The sequence below is a fragment of the Phalangium opilio genome, unplaced genomic scaffold (genome assembly GCF_054372755.1).
Source record: "Phalangium opilio isolate 3A_F unplaced genomic scaffold, DU_Popi_V2 ptg000063l_1, whole genome shotgun sequence".
Taxonomy (NCBI): Eukaryota; Metazoa; Arthropoda; class Arachnida; order Opiliones; family Phalangiidae; genus Phalangium; species Phalangium opilio.
In genome coordinates this window covers 1,151,745-1,178,730 of record NW_028324180.1, presented here as the reverse complement: position 1 = coordinate 1,178,730, position 26,986 = coordinate 1,151,745, and the positions used below count along the sequence as shown (strand labels likewise).

At 36.0% G+C, this 26,986-nt stretch overlaps 1 long non-coding RNA gene and 1 pseudogene across 4 annotated transcripts in view; one reads left to right on the top strand and one right to left on the bottom strand.

Annotated features, from left to right (window-relative positions):
- Window positions 1-26,986, top strand: part of LOC149662123 (uncharacterized) — a 421,496-nt gene that overhangs the window by 202,695 nt on the left and 191,815 nt on the right. The gene's annotated exons all lie outside the window — the stretch shown is intronic.
- Window positions 411-2,455, bottom strand: LOC149662124 (uncharacterized; annotated as a pseudogene).

Below are 26,986 nucleotides of genomic sequence, written 5' to 3'. Positions count from 1 at the left end.
AGAAGATGATCACATGGTAATGTGTGAAAACCGATCCTGTAAACATAAATGGTTCCATTACAAATGTTTGGGTATAAAAAGGGCACCAAGAGCTAAATTGTGGTATTGTCCAAATTGCGCTTTGTTATCACCTTTCAAAAAAAGGGGGGCAAAGCGTCAAAGAAGGGTACAAAAGGGAAAGAAAATCAAATGTGATAATCTAAATTTTTCCCTAAACTACTGATCTCATTTCTTCCTAAGCTACCTAAATTATGGTTACACTTGTATGGTGTTTAGTACTGAAAGTAATTTCGCTAATTTCTTCCTTATTTAAATTACTTTTATTTTTATGTTACACAAAACTGTCACTTTTGTTACAATTAAAATTTATACATTTCTTTTCATAAAACTATAGACTTCGATAGATTTGATTAAGCACTGGGAACAATGGCAATTTTATCCAAAGGAGTAATTTCATCCCCCTCTCTTTTTGTCACGCATTCAATGGGTAAACAACCTTGTAGTATTTGGTACTTGTTTCGCAAGAGACCAATTACCCTCTCAACATGAATGCGTAGGTTTGCAATTTTTCTTGTTTCGTGAACTTCCAATGATGTTAACTGGTCTTTTCCCCGTGTGAAGCTCGGAATTGCTAATCGAGCGCAGCAAAAACCTAAACTTTCCGCTATATTGAACCCTCTATCTGTCATTACTAGATTACCAGGAAGCAGTTTTTTGAGGATCCCACAATTCTCTGTCAAATGCCTATCGCTAACTCTTCCTCCCCAACAGTAAGAAATAAATGAGATGACACCCTGTGGAGTCACGCCTATTAAAAATTTTGCTGTATTATGATGTTTGTAATTAGACCATGTGATCGCTCGAGTAATTAACGATGTTGGGCGATTTATAAAAACTTCAAAACAATCTATAATAACTGCTACATGATCTCCAAAGGCTTTCTTAAACTCTAGGGGCATGGTTTTCCGTAATTCTTCCCTTTCTGGCCACGCAACAAACTTCTAAAGTCGAACGTTACAGGCGTCAAGCCACCTATCAAATATTCTAGACGCTGTAGAGACGGAGATGTCGAATCGATAAGCCAAATCTTGTAGGGATAAATTTAATCTCATCCTCATCAAGAAAAGTAAAAACTCCTGAAACTGATCTAGTTTGTTCCGGTGGGATTTTGGGATCGCGACACTAACGACATTGAAAACAATCATCAACACTCTAAAGGAAGGCAGCCCCGTGTAAAACTTGGTTTTCTCATTGTTATTTGCGAAAGTGTCTTCCGTGAGAGAAACGTCCAAAACCTTTTCTTTAGTCGAGCACAGCTCGAAGCTGATGTTCCGGTGGTCAAGTTCAAGTTCCTCTATGTTTTCCATGGTCATATCAGTTTGGGTAGATATTTCATTTGTTTCCGGACTGAGAAGTTTCCTAATATTTTCCAAAGTCAGATCAGTTTCAGTCGATACATCTTTAAACTCGTTGCAGCCCATCTGGCAAGCAACGTCAATAGTTGAGATGAATGGTACTTCGTTGATATTTTCAGACGGACCAGCTCTTATCATATCTGGCGCACTTTCACATTCAGTTTCCATAGCTCTAATATCTATAAAAATATACATTAACATTCCTTATTTTATTCAAATAGGGAGATCACATTACCATCTTTATCACCAGAAACTAATTCCATTACTAGCAAATTTGCTTTATTAGGCTGATTTGTTGTTTTACTCGGAGCAGCTTCAGTCAAATCTAGGGTACTTTCACAGTCTGTAAAAGTTTCCATGGCTCTAATATCTATAACATTATTCTAATTTAATATTTCTGAGTTTATTTTAAGATTGTTTCAAAATAAAAGCATTTTATTATTATTAATAAGACAACATTACCATCTTTATCACCCAGAACGTTTTCCGTTGTTAATGAAGTTCCTTCATTAGACTGATACATGGTTTTAATCCTTAATTTTCGACTAACTATTCTTTTCCAACGCGAATGAATCATATTGGGATTTTTCAAATTGTTTTTGCCTAAGAACAAACTTGGTGCCCAATCTGGATTGGTTTGATCGAACAGCGCTGATGGTTTTCCTGTAAATGTTCAATCATATCAACTTACTAATTAAGATTACTCTTACAATTAATAATAGATTCTTACCTGAAAGAAAATGTTTTGAACATACGTGTGGGCCTCGTTTATTAGGTGAAAGGGTTATTGTAAACAACTCTTTTCTTTCTATTCTAGTAATCCAAAGATTCCTACGCTTTTTTGATAAGTCCAATGCAATTGGGCCTTGGTGCCTTAGTACAGCTGGTATTTTAAAAAACGACAACTTATTCTTCCGATTCCGCGAATTTTCGTTACATTCCTTCACCGTACAATAAATACCGCCTCCCATTTTAAATAACCGCTTAGTTTTAAATTTTTAATTCAACTGAACTGCAACGAAACTTATTGCACGCCGCCGTATAACTATAACAACCCGTTTAACAGGCCAGTCAATATGGCGGCGTAGTGAGCGAGCAGTCGACGGGGGAGGTCCTAATTTGCCAATAGATTTTTTACAAACTTGCCAATACTCGTTGTAACTTACCCCTCGAAAAGTTTGCAAAAAACATATACTAATTTGCCCATAAATTTGAAATTTTTTTACAAACTTGCCAATAGAAAATTTTGTAAAATCTTATACTAATTTGCCCATAATTTTTTCATTTTTTTACAAACTTGCTAATAGAATTTAAAAAAAAAACAAATAATAAGTGGAAATCACAAAGGTCAAAGGGTATGTGACCAGTTACCCACCGTCGTCTGCTTAGAACTACAGCTTATGAAGAAGCCGAGGATGTAATTCCCCAGAGAAATTAAAGAAGTACATCGTAATTGCTTAACTTTTAATCGAAATAGCTTAACTTTTAATTGAAATAATGTAGAAAAACAGTGTAAAGTTAATAATTATACAAATTGTTAAAAAAATCTTAGCATTATTTTTCAGTTTATAAGACTTTTACGCGCAAATTCTTTGACAAAGGAGTTTTCCTCCATGGAAAAGGTACTAATTAGTCTCTAAATTTAATTAAATATTATAACTTAGTATAAGGGATTTAATTGTGAAAAAGAAACGAAAATTGAATTTGCCACTACTTTTAATTTTTACAAACTTTTCAAAAAATGAGTTTTCCTCCATGAAAATGGTACCAATTAGTGTCTAAAATTAGTTAAGTATTATTAATAATTATTATTTACCGTTTTCATAGGATTTTATGGGAAAAAAAGACAAAAATTAAATTTGCCACTACTTTTTCCAACGTCTCCAGAAATGAGTTTTCCTCCATGGAAATGGTACCAATTAGTGTCTAAAATTAAGTATTATTACTAATTATTATTTACCGTTTTCATAGGATTTAATGGGAAAAAAGGCAACAATTAAATTTGCCACTACTTTTAAAAACAACTCCAGAAACTAGTTTTCCTCCATGGAAATGGTACCAATTAGTCTCTAAAATTAATTAACAATTATCACTAATTAATATTTACCGTTTTCATAGGATTTTATGGGAAAAAAGACAAAAATTAAATTTGCCACTACTTTTAAAACAACTCCAGAAATGAGTTTTCCTCCATGGAAATGGTACCAATTAGTGTCTACAATTAATTAAATATTATTTCTAATTATTATTTACCGTTTTCATAGGATTTTATGGGAAAAAAAAGGAAAAAATTAAATTTGCCACTACTTTTACAACAACTCCTGAAATGAGTTTTCCTCCATGGAAATGGTACTAATTAGTGTCTAAAATTAATTAAATATTATTACTAATTATTATTTAACGTTTTCATAGGATTTTATGGGAAAAACACAAAATTTAAATTTACCACTACTTTTACAACAACTCCAGAAATTAGTTTTCGTCCATGGAAATGGTACCAATTAGTCTCTTAAACTGCCCTTGCTTAGCTGGAAAGAAAAAACTGGACTATGAGAGCATCTAGTGCCATTTGTTTACTATAAACCAGAGTCCTGCACAGGCCGGGCTCAAGCCCGGTCCGGCCCGAGGCCCGGCCCGATCGGGCCGAGCCGGGCTTTCCACTTTTGAAAATTGTATCGGGCCGGGCCGGGTCGGGCTTTTAAAATTTTGGAAATTAACGGGCCGGGCTTTTGTTGATTCTCATTTAATCCAAAGTTCAAATGAAAGATAATTTAAATGGGTATAAGCTTCTAAGGACAAATGTAACGAACAATTATCAAAAGAAATGAAAAATACACGACGCTAAAGCAAATTTGAATTCAAATCATTGATTTTATGTAAAACAAGACGGCCCCGGCCAGATTAGAGCCCCATCGTTTGTAAGGCTCCAGCAATCAAGAACGTTTTACTTGTGAAACACTGTAGTTAGTACGCAAGCGTAAAAAAGATATTCATTAGTATGCATGAATATACTCATAGTGCAAGGTATTTCTATACCAGAATATGAAGAACAGAGGTTGGCCTCCTGTCTAGGATTGGTTAAGACTTCCCCAAAGATACAAGTTCAGAAGTATTCGACCCCAAAGATACAAGTTCAGAAGTATCCGACCCCAAAGATACAAGTTCAGAAGTATCCGACCCCAAAGATACAAGTTCAGAAGTATCCGACCCCAAAGATACAAGTTCAGAAGCATCCGACCCCAAAGATACAAGTTCAGAAGCATCCGACCCCAAAGATACAAGTTCAGAAGCATCAGACCCCAAAGATACAAGTTCAGAAGCATCCGACCCCAAAGATATAAGTTCAGAAGCATCCGACCCCAAAGATACAAGTTCAGAAGCATCCGACCCCAAAGATACAAGTTCAGCAGTATCCTACCCCAAAGATACAAGTTCAGCAGTATCCGACCCCAAAGATACAAGTTCAGCAGTATCCGACCCCAAAGATACAAGTTCAGAAGTATCCGACCCCAAAGATACAAGTTGAGAAGTATCCGACCCCAAAGATACAAGTTCAGAAGCATCCGACCCCAAAGATACAAGTTCAGCAGTATCCGACCCCAAAGATACAAGTTCAGCAGTATCCGACCCCAAAGATACAAGTTCAGCAGTATCCGACCCCAAAGATGCAAGTTCAGAAGTATCCGACCCCAAAGATGCAAGTTCAGAAGTATCCGACCCCAAAGATGCAAGTTCAGAAGTATCCGACCCCAAAGATGCAAGTTCAGAAGTATCCGACCCCAAAGATGCAAGTTCAGAAGTATCCGACCCCAAAGATGCAAGTTCAGAAGTATCCGACCCCAAAGATGCAAGTTCAGAAGTATCCGACCCCAAAGATGCAAGTTCAGAAGTATCCGACCCCAAAGATGCAAGTTCAGAAGTATCCGACCCCAAAGATGCAAGTTCAGAAGTATCCGACCCCAAAGATGCAAGTTCAGAAGTATCCGACCCCAAAGATACAAGTTCAGAAGTATCCGACCCCAAAGATTAAAATTAACCGCCAAACATCTATTTAATTAGCACATAAATAAAAGGAAATAAATATAAAACCCCCAAACATTTAAATTCACAAGTATCCGACCCCATAGATAAAAATTCAAAAGTTTCCGACCCCACAGATTAAGAGGTACCCCACCCCACTTCACCCCGACATTTTAGAGATAAGAATAAATAATAAAAAACTCTAGGTTTCTTTCAAGTCTCTATGTTTCAGTTGGTAGAATGTCTGCCTGTTGCGCCAGCGATCCGGGTTCGATTCCCGGGTCTGACTTGAAAAAATTTTAATTAAAATTAAATCTCTAACCGAGCCCAGTAACCCCTATGGGTGGGTTGTGGTAATATAAAGTTCCTTTTAAGCTAAAATCTGACGATAACGAAGCGACAACCCCGGCCACTACTACTACTACGGACGGACGGCTCGGGTCAAACTAAGAGCCTATCGTATACTACGATGTGGCTAAAAATATAAAAATTACAACTGAACTACGTGTAACGGGCCGGGCCGAGCCGGGCCTGATCAATTCATGCAATGTGTCGGGCCGGGCCGAGCCAGGCTTGGTTAATGCATGTAACGGGCCGGGCCGGACCGGGCCGAAAAACCAACTATATACTCGGACTCGGGCGGGGTTTCGGGCTTATTCAAAATGCTGAAACCGGGCCGGGCTTGGGTCGGGCCTGAAAAACTCGGCCCGTGCAGGTCTCTGCTATAAACCACAAGGTATCTTTTGTTGAAAATGGTTAATATCCCAAAGAAAAGAAAACCAAATTTTCTTCAAAACCATAATTTATCGATTTTTTTTTTTGGATTATTATTTCTATGCAGTAAATAGGTAAATACATAAAGTAGGAGGAGCTAATTGAAAAATATAACAAATCGTCACGAGTTAGTCTGGAGAAGTCACGCTCGCGCTTAAATTCGTAAGATCATGGAAAGAATGCACGTGAGGAAATTGGTTTTTGTGTGGAAAAAAATTTCCTCGCGAGGATTCTTCATCCAGACTCACGTCACTTGCAAAATCGTGCGCAACTGTGATGACGATTTCTTATGTTTTAACAAGTTCAGCAAGACCAAATACTTTATATATTCACCTATTGTGAAAAAATAATGAACAAAACATGTGCACGATGAATTCCTTTTAATTTTAATAATTCATAGTAATACAATGATCTTCAATTGAATAGTTCACAATTTATAAAATTATTAAACACTGCCATATTATCAAATTACATGGGACACGATAATTAATATCCGTGTGTCGATTTTCCTCTGAGGTAGATAATTGTACCGCAGTCGCTTGGAAATAAGGTGCTGCTCAGTAAACGAAATTTTAAAGATTCCTTTCCCGGGTAGGGTTCGTTTTAACAGCGGTCTGAAACTTTTGGTTTATAGGCAAAGGTTCCTCGTTTTGAATCAGAGATTACGCAGCATGGTGGGTAAATCATTCCGTCTGTAATTTTCAAATCAAATTTAAGTCATATTTCTTTTTCCACTTTCGCGACTTATCATTTGTTCCTGCATCTACAAAGGTAAAATAGGTTTGTAGAAAAATTAGTGAGGATGCTATGGTTACTAACGCCATAGGAGACAACCTTAGATTTAGGCACTTCACTTGCCTCAAAGTTGACGCATTTCAAGGAAGAGCCGGAACTTGCTAAATCTGAGGAGCTGCTTGATATGATCTGTGTGTCAGCTTCTTGGACACCAGACTTCTTAAGCTTGTCAATAATGTTATTTAGGAAAGCTTGCCCGTGGCCAATGATTGGCTTTTCTTCATTTACTAAGGTTTCAACAGTTTCGTTTTTTAATAGCATTTCCATAGCAGGCGACTTTTCGCATTTCAAGGAAGATCCGTAACTTTCTAAATCTGAGGAACTGCTTGATATGATCTGTGTGTCAACTTCTTGGACACCACACTTCTTAAGCTTGTCAATAATGTTATCAAGGAAAACATGTCCAGACCCAAATATTGTTTGTTGCTCTAACACTGGCATATCCCTAAAACTTTCATTCAGAGTCTCTATGGTTGGATGGCATTCCAATTTAGGTAGAACATTTTCGTCACTTTCTGGAAAGGTTACATACGTTTTCTGAACAATTATTTCACTTCCTTTCGCTTTAGACTCTACGCAAGACAAATCTATAGTGCTCTTGGGTTCGGTTAAGTTTGAATTTTCATTTGGTAATGGGGCGACTGATCTGCTCACTTCATTGACTATTTGATTCATATCGTTTGCGTGTGTAACGTTAAATAATTCATCATCAGTCGGCTGTTCATCATGGCTATCAATCTCCATTTCGTCGCAAACCATTTGCTCCTTTTCAGCGTGAGTTAAAGAGATATCAATTGTTTTCAACCCTTCCACGTGATTACCAGTGTTTTCCTCGACATAAGTAGAGTCGGGAGCTGCACTAAATGAATAGTCATAATCTTCTCTTCTTGGCCTTTTGTGACCACTCGGAATTTTTGGTTTTAACAGCGTCGTAGAATTTATCGGTTGTTTTCCCACTTCTCCAAGTAATCGTTTCACTACAAATGTATGGAAACATCCCTTTGATCCACAAGTGCAAAAATCTTTGGTTAATTCGACAGCGTGAAAAACTTTATCGTAAGGGTTTCCAACAATGTGACATTTGTTTTTTGGTTCATACGTTATTAACTGTTTTTCTATGCACAAGGACGCTAAAGCGTTATATCCAATATTGGTTGTTTCAGACGATTTTCTTTTCTTAGTGTCATGTTCAGAGCCCAATTTCAATTCATGAATTACATCTTTGTTGGTCCAGTTATTTTTTGGCGGCAATATTTTTAAATCCGGGTTTTGGTTTCCTTCAAGTTCTTGGTTTCTTAGATTCTTTTTTAAAAAATACGAACCTATACCTGAATATGCTCGGTTTATTTCTTTCAATTTTGATAATTGATAGTTGACGACGGCAACTACAACCTCATTTACATTTAATTGTTTATTATCAATGTATGCTTTGAAGTCAGCGTTAAGGCTTTCACTGACGTTATTTGTTGGGACGCAATTTCTGGAAGCTGCAAATCTCTTTGTCACAACTTTTATGCATCCTTTGCGTAAAGCTGTTTTAATGTGTTTGTCGGCATATTTCGCAAATTCTTTACTCCAAGTTACTTTAAACGTGTCATATAATTCATCGAATTCTTCCACAGTCTCACAGTTTATCAAGTCATTTATAAACTCAGAGTACACCTTTTTATCTTCAGCAGTGGCATTAGTTTTAGATAGCCAATCGTTAATATTTCTTTTTATATGGTTGTGGCAAAAGAGAAGGTTTTTGCGGCCAATTTCGCAACTCCTAGAAATGGCTTGTATCAACCCAGCTTCTCTGTCACAAATAATCGGAACATTTTTCCTCACTGAAGCCATGGTTGGGGCATAAATTCGTTCATATTTAAGAGAGTTACCATGGCAGCGACGTTCCACAAGATTCTCATTGCCCAAATATTGAACAATAATAGACATTACATTTCTGTCTTTATTATTTTTTAAGATAAAAACAGTTTTAGAAAACCCAGAGTCCATTTCATGGCGTTTGCCTGTTCTAAGATAAAAATATTTCTTTATAACTGGCTGATTTGTTTTATTTTCTCCTCGATATTTCCAAAAAATTCTGTCTGAATTTATTGCATCTGTTTGCTGTTCTATGGGCACACGAAAAGCAAATACATCCCCTCCTTTTGGTTGAATGCTCTTTGGAAAGGGAGTCGTGTAAACTGGTCCATCTAGTTTACCTTTTAAAGTAGATTTCAATAAAACCTGTGCTTCTTTGTTAAGTAAACGTTTTGAAGTATTGCAGCGAAAAGGACCTTTCTCAAGAGTACAGTGGGTTGATATTTGTTCATCTGATGATGATCCAGATTCACTTTCTTCACTCAAGCTTTCGTTCATGTGTTGGGTTTTCATGCTATTTGAGGTACCCATTTTTTCAATGGGTCCTTGAGCTTTTGAAACTGTGGGGTCCATGTTTTTTGGAGCGGTTAGACCATCCATATTGTTATTTTTAGCCAGCTTGTCACTGGGTCCAAGTTTTTGTATGGGAGTGGTTATTTTTACTAGACCATCCATGGTGTTATTGGAATCCAGCTTGTCACTGGGTCCAATTTTTTGTATGGGAGTGGTTAGCGTTGCTAGACCATCCTTGTTGTTCTTGGTACCCAGCTTGTCACTGGGTCCAATTTTTTGTATGCGAGTGGTTAGCTTCGCTAGACCATCCTTGGTGTTAGTGGTACCCAGCTTGTCACTGGGTCCAATTTTTTGTATGGGAGTGGTTAGCTTCGCTAGACCATCCTTGGTGTTAGTGGTACCCAGCTTGTCACTGGGTCCAAGTTTTTGTATGTGAGTGGTTAGCTTCGCTAGACCATCCTTGGTGTTAGTGGTACCCAGCTTGTCACTGGGTCCAATTTTTTGTATTGGAGTGGTTAGCTTCGCTAGACCATCCTTGGTGTTAGTTGTACCCAGCTTGTCACTGGGTCCAATTTTTTGTATGGGAGTGGTTAGCTTCGCTAGACCATGGTTAGCTTCGCTAGACCATCCTTGGTGTTAGTGGTACCCAGCTTGTCACTGGGTCCAATTTTTTGTATTGGAGTGGTTAGCTTCGCTAGACCATCCTTGGTGTTAGTGGTACCCAGCTTGTCACTGGGTCCAAGAAGTTTTGGCATTGTAATGGATACCTTTTGTAGACTATCCATAAAGTCACTGAAACCTGAATTGTCAAAAAATTCTGGTATTTTTGTTTGTTTAGTAACAAACCCTGAAAATAAAATAAAAAAAACACAATTAGAATGAAGAAAATAGAGAACAAACCAGCGAAGAAGTCCAAGACACCAGCGAGGCAGCGAGGAAGTCCAAGACAACAAAATGGCGAATTCCACACACCTATGAGGCTATGACACCACCTTGCTTGCAGCCGTAAGCCCATAATCGAGTTGGCTATGGTCAATCGAGTGGTCTGTTGAAACCTTGGTCTGTTAGGGCTTAAAAAGTCTTCGACTTTCGTTTGCGAACCTTCGGGTGGGCGTGGGCCGGAATCAGCGTCGAAATTGTGCTTAAGCCTCAATTAATGACGTGAGGCTGAACCTCTCGTCATTTGGCGATTTGGCATAATATTTTTTATGCCAAAGCCCACTACATCACGCTTAGGCTGTGATCGAGTCGGTTGTGCTCGTAGCTTTTGGCAATTGAAGGGTAGGGGGGTGGTACCAGGGCCGGAAATAAGAAAAAATTCTTATAGGACGTGTCCAGTGATCCCCCCTTGACTGTATAATTTATAGGACATTGTCCACTGGAGTGTGCAAAAATCCATCATCATAGTCAAGCTATCAAAACTGTTTTTGGTCAAAACGTCCAGTGACCCCCTTAGTTTTTACAAAAATTATAGGAAATTTTAAAATTTCATTGGACAATGTCCAGTGTATTGTGCTTATTTTCGGCCCTGGGTGTGAGGCCTTGTAACCAGGGTCGGAAATAAGAAAAATTTCTTATAGGACATGTGTCCAGTGACCCCGGTTTCACTGGAAAATTTATAGGACATTGTCCACTGGAATGTGAAAAATAGTGTCGCATCTCCATAGTCAAGCTATCAAAACTTGGGAAAATTTATTGGTCAAACTGCCCAATGACCCCCATTGTTTTTGAAAAAATTATGGGACATTTTAAAATTTTATTGGACAATGTCCAGTGTCCTGTGCTTATTTCCGGCCCTGCTTGTAACGAAAAGGCGGGTTAATTCCATAACTGTTTTTAAACGTGCCATGCCGCCATCGCCATTTTGCATTTTCATTTCAATCCGGTCTCCGGTGTGCGCTGCCTCTCCCTGACAGCCTCGCAACTTCGCAAGTGTAAAGATTAACCTCCGAAATTGTTCGTGTTACCAAATAAAAAGGTATTTGCGATAATGAACGTTTAATTAATAGGTTCAGAATTAATTAAATCATCCTAGTGAGCGTCTTATAATTTTAATGAAAGAACACTTCTATTAAACACAGGGAAGCCATTTAAGCCTTGTGAGTTGTCTGTCACGCTGGTATTCCAATTCCATTGTTCTCAAACTCAAAACTAGAAGTTGAACGATTTTCAACCCAAGATTCTATTACCTTTTACGTTTTGCCATAAAAGGTAATTATTATAGATTTAGTTAAGAATTAATTACGTCATCTTAGTGATCGTCTTTTTATTGTAATAACGAATACTTATAAAGTGAAAAAAGGAAGCCATTTAAGCCTTGTGAGTTGTCTGTCATGCAGGTATTCCAATTCCATTGTATTCAAACTCAAACTAGAAGTTGAACGATTTTCAACCCAAGATTCTATTACCTTTTACGTTTTGCCATAAAAGGTAATTATTATAGATTTAGTTAAGAATTAATTACGTCATCTTAGTGATCGTCTTTTTATTGTAATAACGAATACTTATAAAGTGAAAAAAGGAAGCCATTTAAGCCTTGTGAGTTGTCTGTCATGCAGGTATTCCAATTCCATTGTTCTCAAACTCAAACTAGAAGTTGAACGATTTTCAACCCAAGATTCTATTACCTTTTACATTTTGCCATAAAAGGTAATTATAGATTCAGTTAAGAATTATAATTACGTCATTTTAGTGATCGTCTTTTTATTGTAATAACGAATACTTCTAAAGTAAAAACACCCATTTAAGCCTTGTGAGTTTTCTGTCAGCATTCCTTCCTTCTCAAAGTAGAAATTGTACTATTTCTAACCAAAATTGTATTACCTTGTACAGTGCGATTCTTAATATATGTTTTCGCGTTTCTATCTTAGTATTGTTATTTTTTTTCTGGTATGTATATCAAAATTTATTTTGTTTGCCACATTGCAGATATACATCACTATTATTTGGTTGTGGAACAACGCTGAACAAGACAAACATGTTTAAAAGAAATAGCCATTCCGATTTAAATTTAAAGAGAAAAGGCAATTGTAAGTTATGAAAGAATGTGTCCGAGTAATTTCACGCTACAGGAAACAGGATTGAATATCCCCAATCAGTATTGTTATCAGATATATACTTTCTTCAAGCTTCGGATCTCAGGATCAACTACCTTGCCTGGGTGTGAGGCCTTGTAACCAGGGTCGGAAATAAGAAAAATTTCTTATAGGACATGTGTCCAGTGACCCCGGTTTCACTGGAAAATTTATAGGACATTGTCCACTGGAATGTGAAAAATAGTGTCGCATCTCCATAGTCAAGCTATCAAAACTTGGGAAAATTTATTGGTCAAACTGCCCAATGACCCCCATTGTTTTTGAAAAAATTATGGGACATTTTAAAATTTTATTGGACAATGTCCAGTGTCCTGTGCTTATTTCCGGCCCTGCTTGTAACGAAAAGGCGGGTTAATTCCATAACTGTTTTTAAACGCGCCATGCCGCCATCGCCATTTTGCATTTTTCACTTTTGCGCGTCGTGAAAGCCGGGGCTGGAACAGAGTACATATCGAATACAAATCTGCCGCCGGAGATAGGGAGTTGCCCGTCCTGTAGCGTTAAAAAACATTTCCTATCCCGCGTTTTTTATCCATTTTATCAACTTTTCACGGGATTTTGTGAATATTACGTGTATGTAAAGCGATTCAAACTCCCGAGGGAAAAAAACGTGTAACCCACCCTTTTACAATGGAAATTTAAAGAAAGATGGAGTCTTAAAAATGTCGATAAATATAAATTAATTTTAACATTTACAGTTTCAGCAAGTCAAAGGAATGTAAAATACAAAGAAAAAAGGACAAATAGTAAGTACCATCAACATAGCCCTAATATGCTAAATGAAAATGTTGTATTACATTTGAAACTTATTTTCAAGTTAAAATAACTGATTATGTCTTTTCACGGTGTCTCAACCGAACGTTTTTAAAGGGTATGGGAATTCACAATTTCATATCATATTTTAGCATGAAAGTGGTATTATATTACGCTTTCAAGTCTCTACTTTCAAAATATCAAATGCATATTGGCAAATAACTAGAAATCGGAGAATTAAAAGCTTGATATTTTTGAATTCACAGTAATTCTATCTTTTGTTATATAAATCAGAGGTTTTTCAAACGAAGCTTCTCATTCCCTTTAATTATCAATTTTTCGTAACTTTTTTTTCGCGATTCAGTTATGTTACCTAGGTTTAGATTTAAGTGTTCAGACCATTTTCTGCAACAAAGTCAGGGATGTCTTAGAAAGAGTGGTGGGGGGGGTTGTTTTGGGCATATAAAAACGAGTTACACAAAAATATGTTTTTTCTTGGCAATTTAACATCCCTAATTTGATATACGCTTTTTTCAGACTCTATTCTGCCGATTAATGAGCATGAAGCGATAGAGGAAATAGAAAACCCAAGTAAATTGAAACTTTCGTTATACTACCTGTGAAAACCTTTTCATTTTCTAATTTTGATTACATTGATTTAAGGCTCATGTCCGAATATCTTTGGATTTGTTGCTGTTGGAGATGAAGTAGCATTAAAATTTTTAAACTTCATGGGCTACATCGAAAGTAAGATACAAAATTATTTAAGCATAGTGTGTCAGCCTTTAGTCATATTGTCTGAAAGGGTTATGATAAATTATCAGCGTTATTGTTTTAAGCATGAACCCTGTAGTACAATCGTTTTATTATTAGGGCTGTGCTAATATTTTGAGAATTAAATTAAGTGCTTGTTTCTATCAGTTATTAATCGCTTTTAAATTCCATAGAAAGTCTGAATTACGTTATGTTACCAAAATCCCTCCCATTCTAAATGGCATACTCGTTTTCTTTAAAATGATTTATCTCTTTAAGAAACTGTATTCGTATTTAAATCGGTTTGTCAACAATATAGTTTTGTAATTCGTATCCTTTTTTTTTCTAAAATGGAAAATTTGATTCAATTATTCGTTAGCCTGATTCAAATTAAACAAAAATTACTCAAGAGTTATAATTTTCAAACAGCCCTAGTTATTAGTTCCATTTCCTAATTGCCTTAATAATATTTTACAGTTGACTACGGACAGCGAAAAGTAATAGGTCACACAAGTTCGACGTCTGACATTGAAAATCTTGTGGAGTATTTCAAAAGAAAGGTTTCAAAGTCAAATTTTTCGAAGTTCATCATTTCAACTGGCAATTTGGAACTGCAAGAAGTTTGTATCATTTATTATTAATATATTTAAATCATTTTTGTATACTTTAAAATCAAACAATCCTTATCTTTAAAATTTTTAGTCCCATTATGCATATTCTAAGGTACGAGGTAATTAATACTGCATGACATGATTTTTTTTGTTTAGTTTGCGAGGTCTAACGACGACAATTGCCAAACCCAGTTGCTCTCGCATGTTGCCAAGTTGTTAGACTTGTTAAAAGAAAAGGAGGTGTTTTTTCTGAGTCCACTAGAAAAAAAAGCCAAAGGCGTGGATAATTTCATAAACTATGTAGAAACTCACATGAGTAACGAAAAAGGTACGTAATTTAAAAGCCTATAAAGTTTTTTGCCTTCAAAATTCTGTGCTTATGTATAAAATGCATTTCATAAATTAATTTTTTTTATAGATTTTCACATAATTAAGCTCAAAAACGAATTAGTAGATAAGTAAGTTCTGCAATTTGAATTGATTAATCTCTTTACCTTGTAATATTTTTTATATGTTACAGAAGAGGCATGCCTATATTTGAAAAAATTAAGGAAATCATTTTGGAAATTTTAATTGCCAATACTGGGGGAAAAATAGAGAAACCGCGAGAAAAGGTTCCAGACTACATCGAAACCAAAAAATGGATGGACAGAGTCATTTTCCATACAACGGGAGGAAAGTTGGAAAAAAAAGCAGAAGTAGAAAAAAATAAAGGCAATGAAGAGATGGAAGCAGAAGGAACTGATGTTACCTCGGTTGAAAACAAAGAAAAAGAGAAAGAAATTGAAACCAAGGAGGAACAAATGTACGAAGTAAATTATGAAGTATGTGAATTTTAAATATTTTTGTGATTTAAATTAATGTTTCTTTTTCCTTCTATTTTACACTTTATTCCTGTAATTTGGCTAACTAACTCTAAATTGTTTAGCTTGCTTTTCTTGCTGTGCATTTCTATTTTTTTGTACCTTGAATAAAGATCTCATTCACGTGAATGAGATCTTGCTTCATTATTAATTGCAACTGAAATTATTTAAATTGAATTGGAACAGACATTGCATAAGGCAGACAACCTTTCATCTCAAATTAGAAATTCATTAAGAGATATACTTTTATAATGCCTTTTATTATAAAAAGAATTGAGGAACTAGTGAATTTTTAAAAAAATATCTTCGTATATTAAATTACGTTACTCGTAATTGTTCTTCATAAAATATTTTATAAATGACCCTGAAAGAGTTACGAAAGTGATATGAGTTCCAACCATTATTCCTGTCATAATACTACCTTGACGTTTGCTCATTTCACTTTTGGAACCCTTAAAATAGTTCGATACATTAATTTTTAATACTAACTCTTTTGTTATTTATAGAAATATCACAACATAAATAACATCTTCACGTACTACCGATGCAACTACAAACTTTAAACGAAAGAAAATGTAATCAAGTAATTTAAAGTGAGAAGACTTTTTCCAAAACTAATTGGTTTTCCTAAACCTAAAATGTGATAAGGGAAAAACCAAAAAAAGAAAACTTTCAATGTAAGCCATAAGTACAAAAATAAAGTAAATTTTTATACAAGCTTAACTTTATTGTAACTCTTTGGGGAAATTTTATTTTTATTTTGGACAACATTCCAAAAAATTAAAAGTTCTGCAAATTTGATTTTACACGTAAAACACTAAAAAAATGGTACTCAAAAATTGTTAACATTTAATAATTAATTTTAAATGCTATATAGTAAGTTTCATTTAATGAAAAGTGAACATTTTTGGACAACTTTGCACCTCTTTATTAACTTTAATGGGGTTTATATTTGATGTATTAATTTGCACTATATTTTTACAATTACATCTAACAACGCTAAACTACTACTCGTTCAAACAATTTCTAAATTAAAAATTAAACTTGTTCAAAGTCACCCTCCTCCCTACCCTTCAATTGCCAAAAGCCTCGAGCAAAACTGACTCGACAACAGCCTAAGCGTGATGGAGTGGGCTGTGACATAAAAAAATATTATGCCAAATGACGAGAGGTTCAGCCTCACGTCATTAATTGAGGCTTAAGCACAATTTCGACGCTTATTCCGGTCCAGTGTCCACGCCCACCCGAAGGTTCGCAAACGAAAGTCAAAGACTTTTTAAGCCCTAACAGACCACTCGATTGACCATAACCATAGCCTCCGCCTCCTGGATCACGCGTCTCGCGGACGCAGGGTGCTCCTGCTCGCGCTATAGAAGCCCTACAATCGGCCTAAAAAGTAAAAACGCGTATCAACCAGAAGATCTAGATTGCTTCTGTTGACCTTCGACAGCTGTCGGCTTTTTCTAGGGCGTGTTTGATCAGAAAAACTTTCATTTCAATTCTTCCTAGGTGCCATTGAAAAGATAGGAATTAACATACGGAATTCAGGTGTTCGCCAATGAACTAATGTGGTTCAGTTTAATTTTATGAGGAAAATTCACAGCTGATACAAAGTTATTATAACTCAAATTTCACAACTATTTGAAGGAAAAACTAACCTATTTCTAAACTTCAAATGCTATAACCATACAAATTTAAATCTAGGGAACTTCTAACTCTGGATAATAATTAGCATTTCAGGAATTATAAAAAATTCCATATGCTTTTGAATTTTTTTATTATCACTAGAAAATTACAAATTGTATGTACTTCTGAAGTTTTTTACTGTCACTAAAATTTAGGGCAAAAAACGCGGTTCCCCCATAGACGACCATTGTTAAAAGCTGACGGCTTTGTTTTTTCGACCGATAATCCATGATACCAAAAGAAAATAGAAAATAAGGCGATTTAGCATAGGAGGGGCTTCTATAGCGCCAGCAGCCTGCGTCCGCGAGTCGCGTGATCCAGGAGGCTATGCCATAGCCAACTTCATTATGGGCCCGGTTACGGCTGCCACGGCCAACTTAGTTCATCTCCTCCGTCGCCTGGCAGGCGACGGAGGAGATAAACTAAGTTGGCCGTGCGACTGCAAGCAAGGTGGTGTCACTGGTGTGTGGAATTCGCCATTTTGTCTTGGACTTCCTCGCTGCCTCGCTGGTGTCTTGGACTTCTTCGCTGGTTTGTTCTCTATTTTCTTCATTCTAATTGTGTTTTTTTTTATTTTATTTTCAGGGTTTGTTACTAAACAAACAAAAATACCAGAATTTTTTGACAATTCAGGTTTCAGTGACTTTATGGATAGTCTACAAAAGGTATCCATTACAATGCCAAAACTTCTTGGACCCAGTGACAAGCTGGGTACCACTAACACCAAGGATGGTCTAGCGAAGCTAACCACTCCCATACAAAAAATTGGACCCAGTGACAAGCTGGGTACCACTAACACCAAGGATGGTCTAGCGAAGCTAACCACTCCCATACGAAAAATTGGACCCAGTGACAAGCTGGGTACCACTAACACCAAGGATGGTCTAGCGAAACTAACCACTCCCATACAAAAAATTGGACCCAGTGACAAGCTGGGTACCACTAACACCAAGGATGGTCTAGCGAAGCTAACCACTCCCATACAAAAAATTGGACCCAGTGACAAGCTGGGTACCACTAACACCAAGGGTGGTCTAGCGAAGCTAACCACTCCCATACAAAAAATTGGACCCAGTGACAAGCTGGGTACCACTAACACCAAGGGTGGTCTAGCGAAGCTAACCACTCCCATACAAAAAATTGGACCCAGTGACAAGCTGGGTACCACTAACACCATGGATGCTCTAGCAAAGCTAACCTCTACACAAAACGTTGAGCCCTCAATCTCAAAAGCTCAACAACCCTATGAAAAAAAGGGTATCTCTAATGGGAAGAAAGCTTTGGATGGTCTAGAAAACCTAACCATTCAAGCCGATAATATTGAACCCTATGAAACAGGGTCGTCCAAGAAAACAATGTGCCATTTACAAAAATATACCACTCCCGCCCTAGAAATTGGACCCTGTGAAACACAGACAAAGAAAGAAAAAAAGCCAATAAGAAAAATGACACCTCTAATAACAAATTATTTTACTAAATTGGAAATGTTATCAGAAGTTACTGAAAAGGAACATAGTGGTGAAAGTGAAATTGTTTCCATTGTTCATGAAGAGGCTCAATGTAAGAGCAAACCCGTGGAATCTCTTTTTGATTGCGTAAAACAAGGTAACATAAAAAAACAACTTATTGAAATAGAGACTATGGATGAATTGCATGTACAAAAGCAATCTGGTGTTAATAAAGTTAATTCGAAAGAAAATGGTTTGAAAAATAACCCAGGTCCTTACAGGAGGAGCTTCTCGGGAAAACTGGGAAGTGACGATTATGAAGAAATTCTTGGATCTGTTCTAAACCAAGAATTTGATGGTCCTTTTTACACAACTTTCTTGCCGGAAACCGTTGAACCCAAAGGAGGGGACATTTTTATCTTCAGAGTTGAAAAGGACAAAGTAAATGAAGTTTTACGATCAGATCGGATTTTGTGGAAAAAAGTTTCAAAACGAAAAGATAATCAAACCTGTATAAAAAGAGGCTATTATTATCTAAGGTCTGGCAAAGATGTTAAATATGATAATAGGTTCAAGAAATTCACTTATGAGCTAATCAATTCTTCGGTTAAAAATTTTGTTGCAATTGCAGTAGAATACTATGGAGATGAGACATTAGTTACACGAAAAAAACCTGTAAGAAAAGTCACTGAAAGCATTACGATACCTCAATCACCCCCAGAAAACACTGAGTTGGCGGAGAGTGATAACGTTGGCAATGGGAAAACTTTCCAGAAAATACTAAGTGTAGTTCACGAAAATAATGAAGTTTTTTCTACAGTGAAAGCAAATCAAAATTTTGTTTCTGTAAACTCATTTGGAAATGTAATTGGCTTAATTAAGGGGCCTCTAAAAAACGACATTAAAGAAATTTTGTATTATGAAGGACAACTGATGATAATTTTTGGGTTTTCCGAGTGTCTAATAAAAGCAGCCACATTTCTTAGAACTTCAAGTTCTTTGATTACAACACGAATCACACTTAGTACAATGTGTGAGATGGAAGATTTTGTGATTTCTGGTATTTCCATGAGAAATACAGAATTGCCAAATAACCCACAGTTCCCAGTGCTGTTTCTGCTACATCAGAGATCAAGCCTTGAGGCTGACAAATATTTTTTGGAACAGTTTGTTGTGCCTTTAATGGGGCTCAAGAAATTTGGGAAAAATATTTCAATTCTTCACAACAGAGACGGCTTGTCTGAATCAATGGCTTTCACCTGTGAAGGTATGAAAATGGAGCAAAGCAAGGGAATATACTTTGACTCTTATTATTTTAGTGAGAAATTTCAAAATGATTTGCAAACTTCTGTTAAAAAACTTAGAATTGATGGCGTCATTTTGAGTTGCTTAATGACTCAAATACAACTGATGATTTATTTTAATCAAGAATATAAGAAATTAGGGCAGGCGAGTCTATCACTTTACCTCCCAGAATATGACAGTTTCCCAAGTGACAAAATAATTGAATTCCTTGTTTCTGGAAAATATCCGAAAATGATACCAAAGGTTAAAAACTTAAAAGACAATGCTACCACCGATGATATGGCTTTATTGTGCATTGAAAACGATAGAGTTAGCTACGAAGGGACTACCAAGTGCTATTTGGTACGTAATCCTATTGGAGATAAACTGTATTTAGTCAACTTGGATCAAGATTATTGTACGTGCAATCACGCCACAATTTGCTACCACATCAAAGCGGCTGAGCTCTTCAGAGATGAAATTGAAGAAAAACATATCGAAAACGGAGAGGAAAGAAATGTTCATTACCACCTAAATGAATTAAAACGAAATAGAAAGCGTTGCAAACCTACAGATGATAAAAACACAGCAACATTTTTTGTAAAAAGAAGTAAACCAAAGACAACGTCAACTCCTATTAAAAATTCTATTATTCTAAATGTTTCTTCAAGAGAAAATGTTCAATGAATGAATATTTATTTACTTATCACATACAGTGAATCCCTTTTGAAACAGGGAGGAACAGTTAGGCTGCTCTCAAGTTTTGTTTTGTACATTTTAGAACTTTTTTTTTTATTATTATTATTTTATTATTATTAATATTAAACGGTTCAAATTTTAAGGCGCGGTGGTTGTGGCGGCAGGAAATTGTCTCAGATTGTTCCAAGCAAGTAGAAGGGCTTTGGTGCGTCTCACGTTCTTGGCTTTGTCTAGACCCGTAAAACCAAGACTAAGTAACAAATTATCTTCTTTATTTGACGTTCCCGGATCATTGTCGCGGAATTGTGCAAATGCGGGACACTCTAAAAGGATGTGTGGTATATCCTCACGCTCAGAACCACATCTCGGGCACAGTGGATCTTCCCCAAAAATTTCCGCTCTTCGGGCCGCTGTGGGTAATGCACCAGTTCTTGCCAAAAAGAGGAGTTCGCTTTCCTTCCCATTGGAGTAAAACGATTCCACCGATGGAGACGATTTGGCGCGGTAAGCTGTCAGGCTTTGGTGGCGTTCGAGTTCGGCCCTCCACTTCTGTTCGGCGAGATCTCGAACAGACTTATCCACGATCTTGTTCCAGTCTGTAGTGTTAGTGGCCCCTACTCTGCTAGAACCACACCCATACGTTTTATCGAGAAAAGACAGCCGATTAATCCAGCGGGTTCTAAGTCCCGTAGCTCGTAGGTAGCGGTAAATGTTTTTGGCGATCCGGGTTTCGTCCATGAATATAAGGCGACCAAGGTACCTTAATTTACTTTTAGCCTCTCGGGAAACAAAGGTAGACCATGCCATTTCGCCACTTATAGCCGAGGATGCTGTCATAAAATTTCCGCCAACAGCGGCTTTGCCAGCAGCGAATTGGGCACGTTCACACGCTTTCGTAGTATAGTCCCTAAAGCATAGCACTTCATTGCCATAGGTTAGGGCCGGTACCGCTACGCTCTTCCACAGTGAACGAATGACACGGTATTTGTTGTAAGAGTGGCAACCTTTGTGTTTAATAGCTCCGAGAAGTCGATTTGCTTTACTAGCGAGATGATTTTCGAAGGTTGCCAGGTACTCGTCATGCGGGGTAAATCATATCCCCAGGTAAGTCGCCTCTTCTACGATCCGTAGTTCGCTTCCTTGGAGAGTTATGGGGATATCCGGTAACTTGTTGCTTCCAAAGTGCAAGACTTGACATTTATTCGGGCAAAATAGTAATCCGAAGTCATTCGCGTAGTCGCCACAAATTTTTAAGAGATCATTTAGTGTGACTTCGGTTTCAGCCATGACGCAAATATCGTCCGCGAAAAAAACGCCGGGTATCATAAAATCGAGTGTCGCGTACGATGGGTGTTTAAAATGGTAACCTTTGTGAGACGCCAGTAAGTTCTTTTCCAACGGTTCTAGGTACAGCGCGAAGAGAATAGGAGATAATGGACAACCTTGTTTAAGACCAACTGTACTCTCTATAAAGTCCGTCTTCGTATCTCCAAGCCAATAGCGATAGTGAGTATCGTTGTAAAGTTGGGATATATGGTTAACAAGTGTTGTTGGTATACCCAGTTCGGCCATAGTACTCCATAGTTTTTGACGGTTAACACTGTCATAGGCTTTCTTCAGGTCCAAAAACCCCAAGTATACCTCTCTATTTTCTAATTTAGCCATTTCAATGGTCTGGGTTACGATGAACAGATTGTCGGAGCCACGTCTATCTCGTCTAAAGCCATTTTGTAGTTCTCCAATAATCTTATTATTCCCAACAAATTTTTCGAGGCGGTCCTTCAGGATAGACATGTACAACTTTGAAATGCATTGCGATAGCGCTATAGGTCTGTAGGACGAGAGGTCTTCTTCGTCTTTATTACCTCCTTTGTATATCAGCCTTATTTCTGTGCGACTCCATGAGGTTGGTATTATATTAGTGTGGCGCACCTGGTTAAAAAGGTCGCGTAATCTCTGCAAGGTAAGTGGGCCCAGTCCTTTTAAAAGTTCATTTGTTATGGTATCCTCACCAGCGGCCTTTCCAGACATCAAATTAGATATAGCTGCTTGCAATTCGCATAGTGAGATTTCGTCCATTAGATTAGCATTTGACAACAATGCTTTTGATACATCTTCCTTTGGCGTTATCGATAGTGGAATGTGTTCATGTTGTCTTTTAAAGCCGGCTTCCACCTCACGACAGTATTCTTCTATTCTGGATTTAATGTTAGTTGTAAGATAAAATATTTTATAACCCAAAAAATTAAATATATTAAAAACCACGGAGGAAACATTTACGCGGATGCTTCGAAGTTAATGAAAACAACACCTCGAGTAAAGACCAAGAAAATGTCTTGTGCCACGTTTGTAACACACGAAACGCGCTGCAATTAAAGTAATGTTAACGACATGTGCAGTAACAATTGTCTAGTGAATCGCAATTCCACAGAAATTATTAGATGAAATGTTTGAAACACGAAAAACGCGCTACAATTAACTTTTAAAAATAAGAAGTTGAATAACTTGCATCAAAACAGTGCACTGTGCAACTACATGAAGACAGAGGAATGTGAACTATGACATGTGCAGTAATAATTGTCTAGTGAATCGCAAATCGACAGAAATTATTAGATTAATTTTTTGTGATCAACAATGCACTTATTGATATAGTGCATCATTCGTAAACGCGACTCGCCTCTGTAAAACAGAGTAACATAACCCAGTGGGGTGTACAAAAACGACCACTGTACTTTCGGTTTTAGAAGGAAACGCAATGACAGTTACTTAATGAAATCTTTGCTGTGCGTTTTAACATACATCCTGAACAGGTCTCAAACGGTACACTTTCTACACAAGGTTATTTAACTGTATTATCTAAAGCTGTTTGGATCACTTGAAGCCAAAACAATAATACATAACTTTTTGGGTTTATTTTGAATTTGACTAAAATATTTTTGGGTTGTTATGGCGGTGTTTAATTCATTATGAAATGCTACTTTTACAAATTGAAAATATTTCAAATGAACTTCATTGTATAACATTTCTTAAAAATTAAAGCAATTTATCATGTAATTTTTTAATCATTTCCGCAAACAAATAGGCATATCATCCGTAAATAGATTTTTTGTGTTTTTTCCCATAAAATCCTATGAAAACGGTAAATAATAATTAGTAATAATATTTAATTAATTTTAGACACTAGTTAGTACCATTTCCATGGAGGAAAACTCATTTCTGGAGTTGTTTTAAAAGTAGTGGCAAATTTAATTTTTCCTTTTTTTCCCATAAAATCCTATGAAAACGGTAAATAATAATTAGAAATAATATTTAATTAATTGTAGACACTAATTGGTACCATTTCCATGGAGGAAAACTCATTTCTGGAGTTGTTTTAAAAGTAGTGGCAAATTTAATTTTTGTCTTTTTTCCCATAAAATCCTATGAAAACGGTAAATATTAATTAGTGATAATTGTTAATTAATTTTAGAGACTAATTGGTACCATTTCCATGGAGGAAAACTCATTTCTGGAGTTGTTTTAAAAGTAGTGGCAAATTTAATTTTTCCTTTTTTTCCCATAAAATCCTATGAAAACGGTAAATAATAATTAGAAATAATATTTAATTAATTGTAGACACTAATTGGTACCATTTCCATGGAGGAAAACTCATTTCTGGAGTTGTTTTAAAAGTAGTGGCAAATTTAATTTTTGTCTTTTTTCCCATAAAATCCTATGAAAACGGTAAATATTAATTAGTGATAATTGTTAATTAATTTTAGAGACTAATTGGTACCATTTCCATGGAGGAAAACTCATTTCTGGAGTTGTTTTAAAAGTAGTGGCAAATTTAATTTTTGTCTTTTTTCCCATAAAATCCTATGAAAACGGTAAATATTAATTAGTGATAATTGTTAATTAATTTTAGAGACTAATTGGTACCATTTACATGGAGGAAAACTCATTTCTGGAGTTGTTTTAAAAGTAGTGGCAAATTTAATTTTTGTCTTTTTTCCCATAAAATCCTATGAAAACGGTAAATATTAATTAGTGATAATTGTTAATTAATTTTAGAGACTAATTGGTACCATTTCCATGGAGGAAAACTCTTTTCTGGAGTTGTTTTAAAAGTAGTGGCAAATTTAATTTTTCCTTTTTTTCCCATAAAATCCTATGAAAACGGTAAATAATAATTATTAATAATACTTAACTAATTTTAGACACTAATTGGTACCATTTTCATGGAGGAAAACTCATTTTTTGAAAAGTTTGTAAAAATTAAAAGTAGTGGCAAATTCAATTTTCGTTTCTTTTTCACAATTAAATCCCTTATACTAAGTTATAATATTTAATTAAATTTAGAGACTAATTAGTACCTTTTCCATGGAGGAAAACTCCTTTGTCAAAGAATTTGCGCGTAAAAGTCTTATAAACTGAAAAATAATGCTAAGATTTTTTTAACAATTTGTATAATTATTAACTTTACACTGTTTTTCTACATTATTTCAATTAAAAGTTAAGCTATTTCGATTAAAAGTTAAGCAATTACGATGTACTTCTTTAATTTCTCTGGGGAATTACATCCTCGGCTTCTTCATAAGCTGTAGTTCTAAGCAGACGACGGTGGGTAACTGGTCACATACCCTTTGACCTTTGTGATTTCCACTTATTATTTGTTTTTTTTTAAATTCTATTAGCAAAGTTTGTAAAAAAATGAAAAAATTATGGGCAAATTAGTATAAGATTTTACAAAATTTTCTATTGGCAAGTTTGTAAAAAAATTTCAAATTTATGGGCAAATTAGTATATGTTTTTTGCAAACTTTTCGAGGGGTAAGTTACAACGAGTATTGGCAAGTTTGTAAAAAAAGTTTGTAAAAAATCTATTGGCAAATTAGGACCTCCCGTCGACGGAGAGAGAAAATCTCGTATAGGGGGGAAAGGGGACGGAAACCTGACGTCACGCGCAAAGACCCTATAGTTATTTTTAGATACGCCTTAAACAGCGTTAAAGTTTAAAAATTAATATTCCATTCCTTTTTTAATTTTCAAGTAACGAAGAAATGTTTGATGTGGCTACTGATGGCGCTGAGTCGTCACCTGAAAAAACTGAGGAAACTTCAGTTCACCAACCAAACACTCCTTGTAAAGGTGCGGAAAAGGCTGGTGTAATCAGCACGCCAAATAAAACTTCGGTAAACGAAGAAGAGGAATAAGATGATGAAGATGAAGATGTATTTTCCAGCAGAAATTAACGTAAAAATAATTTCAATTAAAAAACTGTTTGACCTGTTAGATTATAGAATGATATGAACTTCTCGTTTTTTATTAAGTCTAATGCATACAGTCCTCTACTAAGTGTCTCAACTCAATTATTTACTATATTATTAGCACATTGGAAACCACACGGAGTAATGCAAAGTTATTTTTGCCCAAGTACTAATATTATTATAATAACAAGGTTATATTATTTTAAAAAGGATTCATTGTATTTTTTTTAAGAAAATTATTTTGCAAAGTCAAATGATGGGTTCAGTGCTAATCAAATATACCTTCGGATCTACTGATCCCAATGTCTTGAAATTTGAATGAGGGGTGTAACAGTCAGGTCTCTTAAATAAATAAGAATCAATTTCTTAAAGTGGATAAGGATTTTTGAAAAACATTAATTTCTAATGTCAAAATTTAAAATTCAGTACTTACAACCGTTTTCCAAGGTAAAAAAACCCAACCCTATCCTCCTTGTCCAAATACGTGGCTTTTAGAGAGAAAAAGATTAAAAAACCTAGACCTCTTGAACCAATTTTCTAAGACTTGTAAACGTCCAGAGGGCCAGATGTCTCGAAAGCCTTTTTGGTGATGCCCTGACTACATTGCAAGCCATTCTGTCCATAGTCAAACTATTTCATCAACACCAGAGCAGTTGAATTACACAGAAAATTAAGTCTGTCATTGAGAACGTTTAGCACTAGCGAAAGCGGTATCAGTATTTGCTAATGAAACTGATAAAACAGTAATGCATTAAAATGTAAAGTCTACCACACAAGAAGTTACTAAATGTCATCGACCAAGCCGAGGACGGCTTCGAGGAAGTATTTTTATTCTTGGCCGTATTTGATAAGTATAATATTAAACTATATCCTGACTAGTTTTTACCAACAGCAACTGGTATTGTGATACTTTTCCCAAGGTTCTTCAGTTAGTTTCTTAATCCCCAGAACAGGTGTGTTTTAGGCTTTTGGGACTATAGTTTTGTTTAATTATAAGACATTTAGTGTCATGTGAAAGCAATATGTTTATTATCGGAAAGGCGGTGAAAGTACTAAAATTATTATTTTGACAAAGCTAATTAATTTTGAACATTTTTAACCATTTTTAGATATAACACACCTCATTAAAATATCAGGCCAAAAGAATCAATGGGACAGAAGATCTG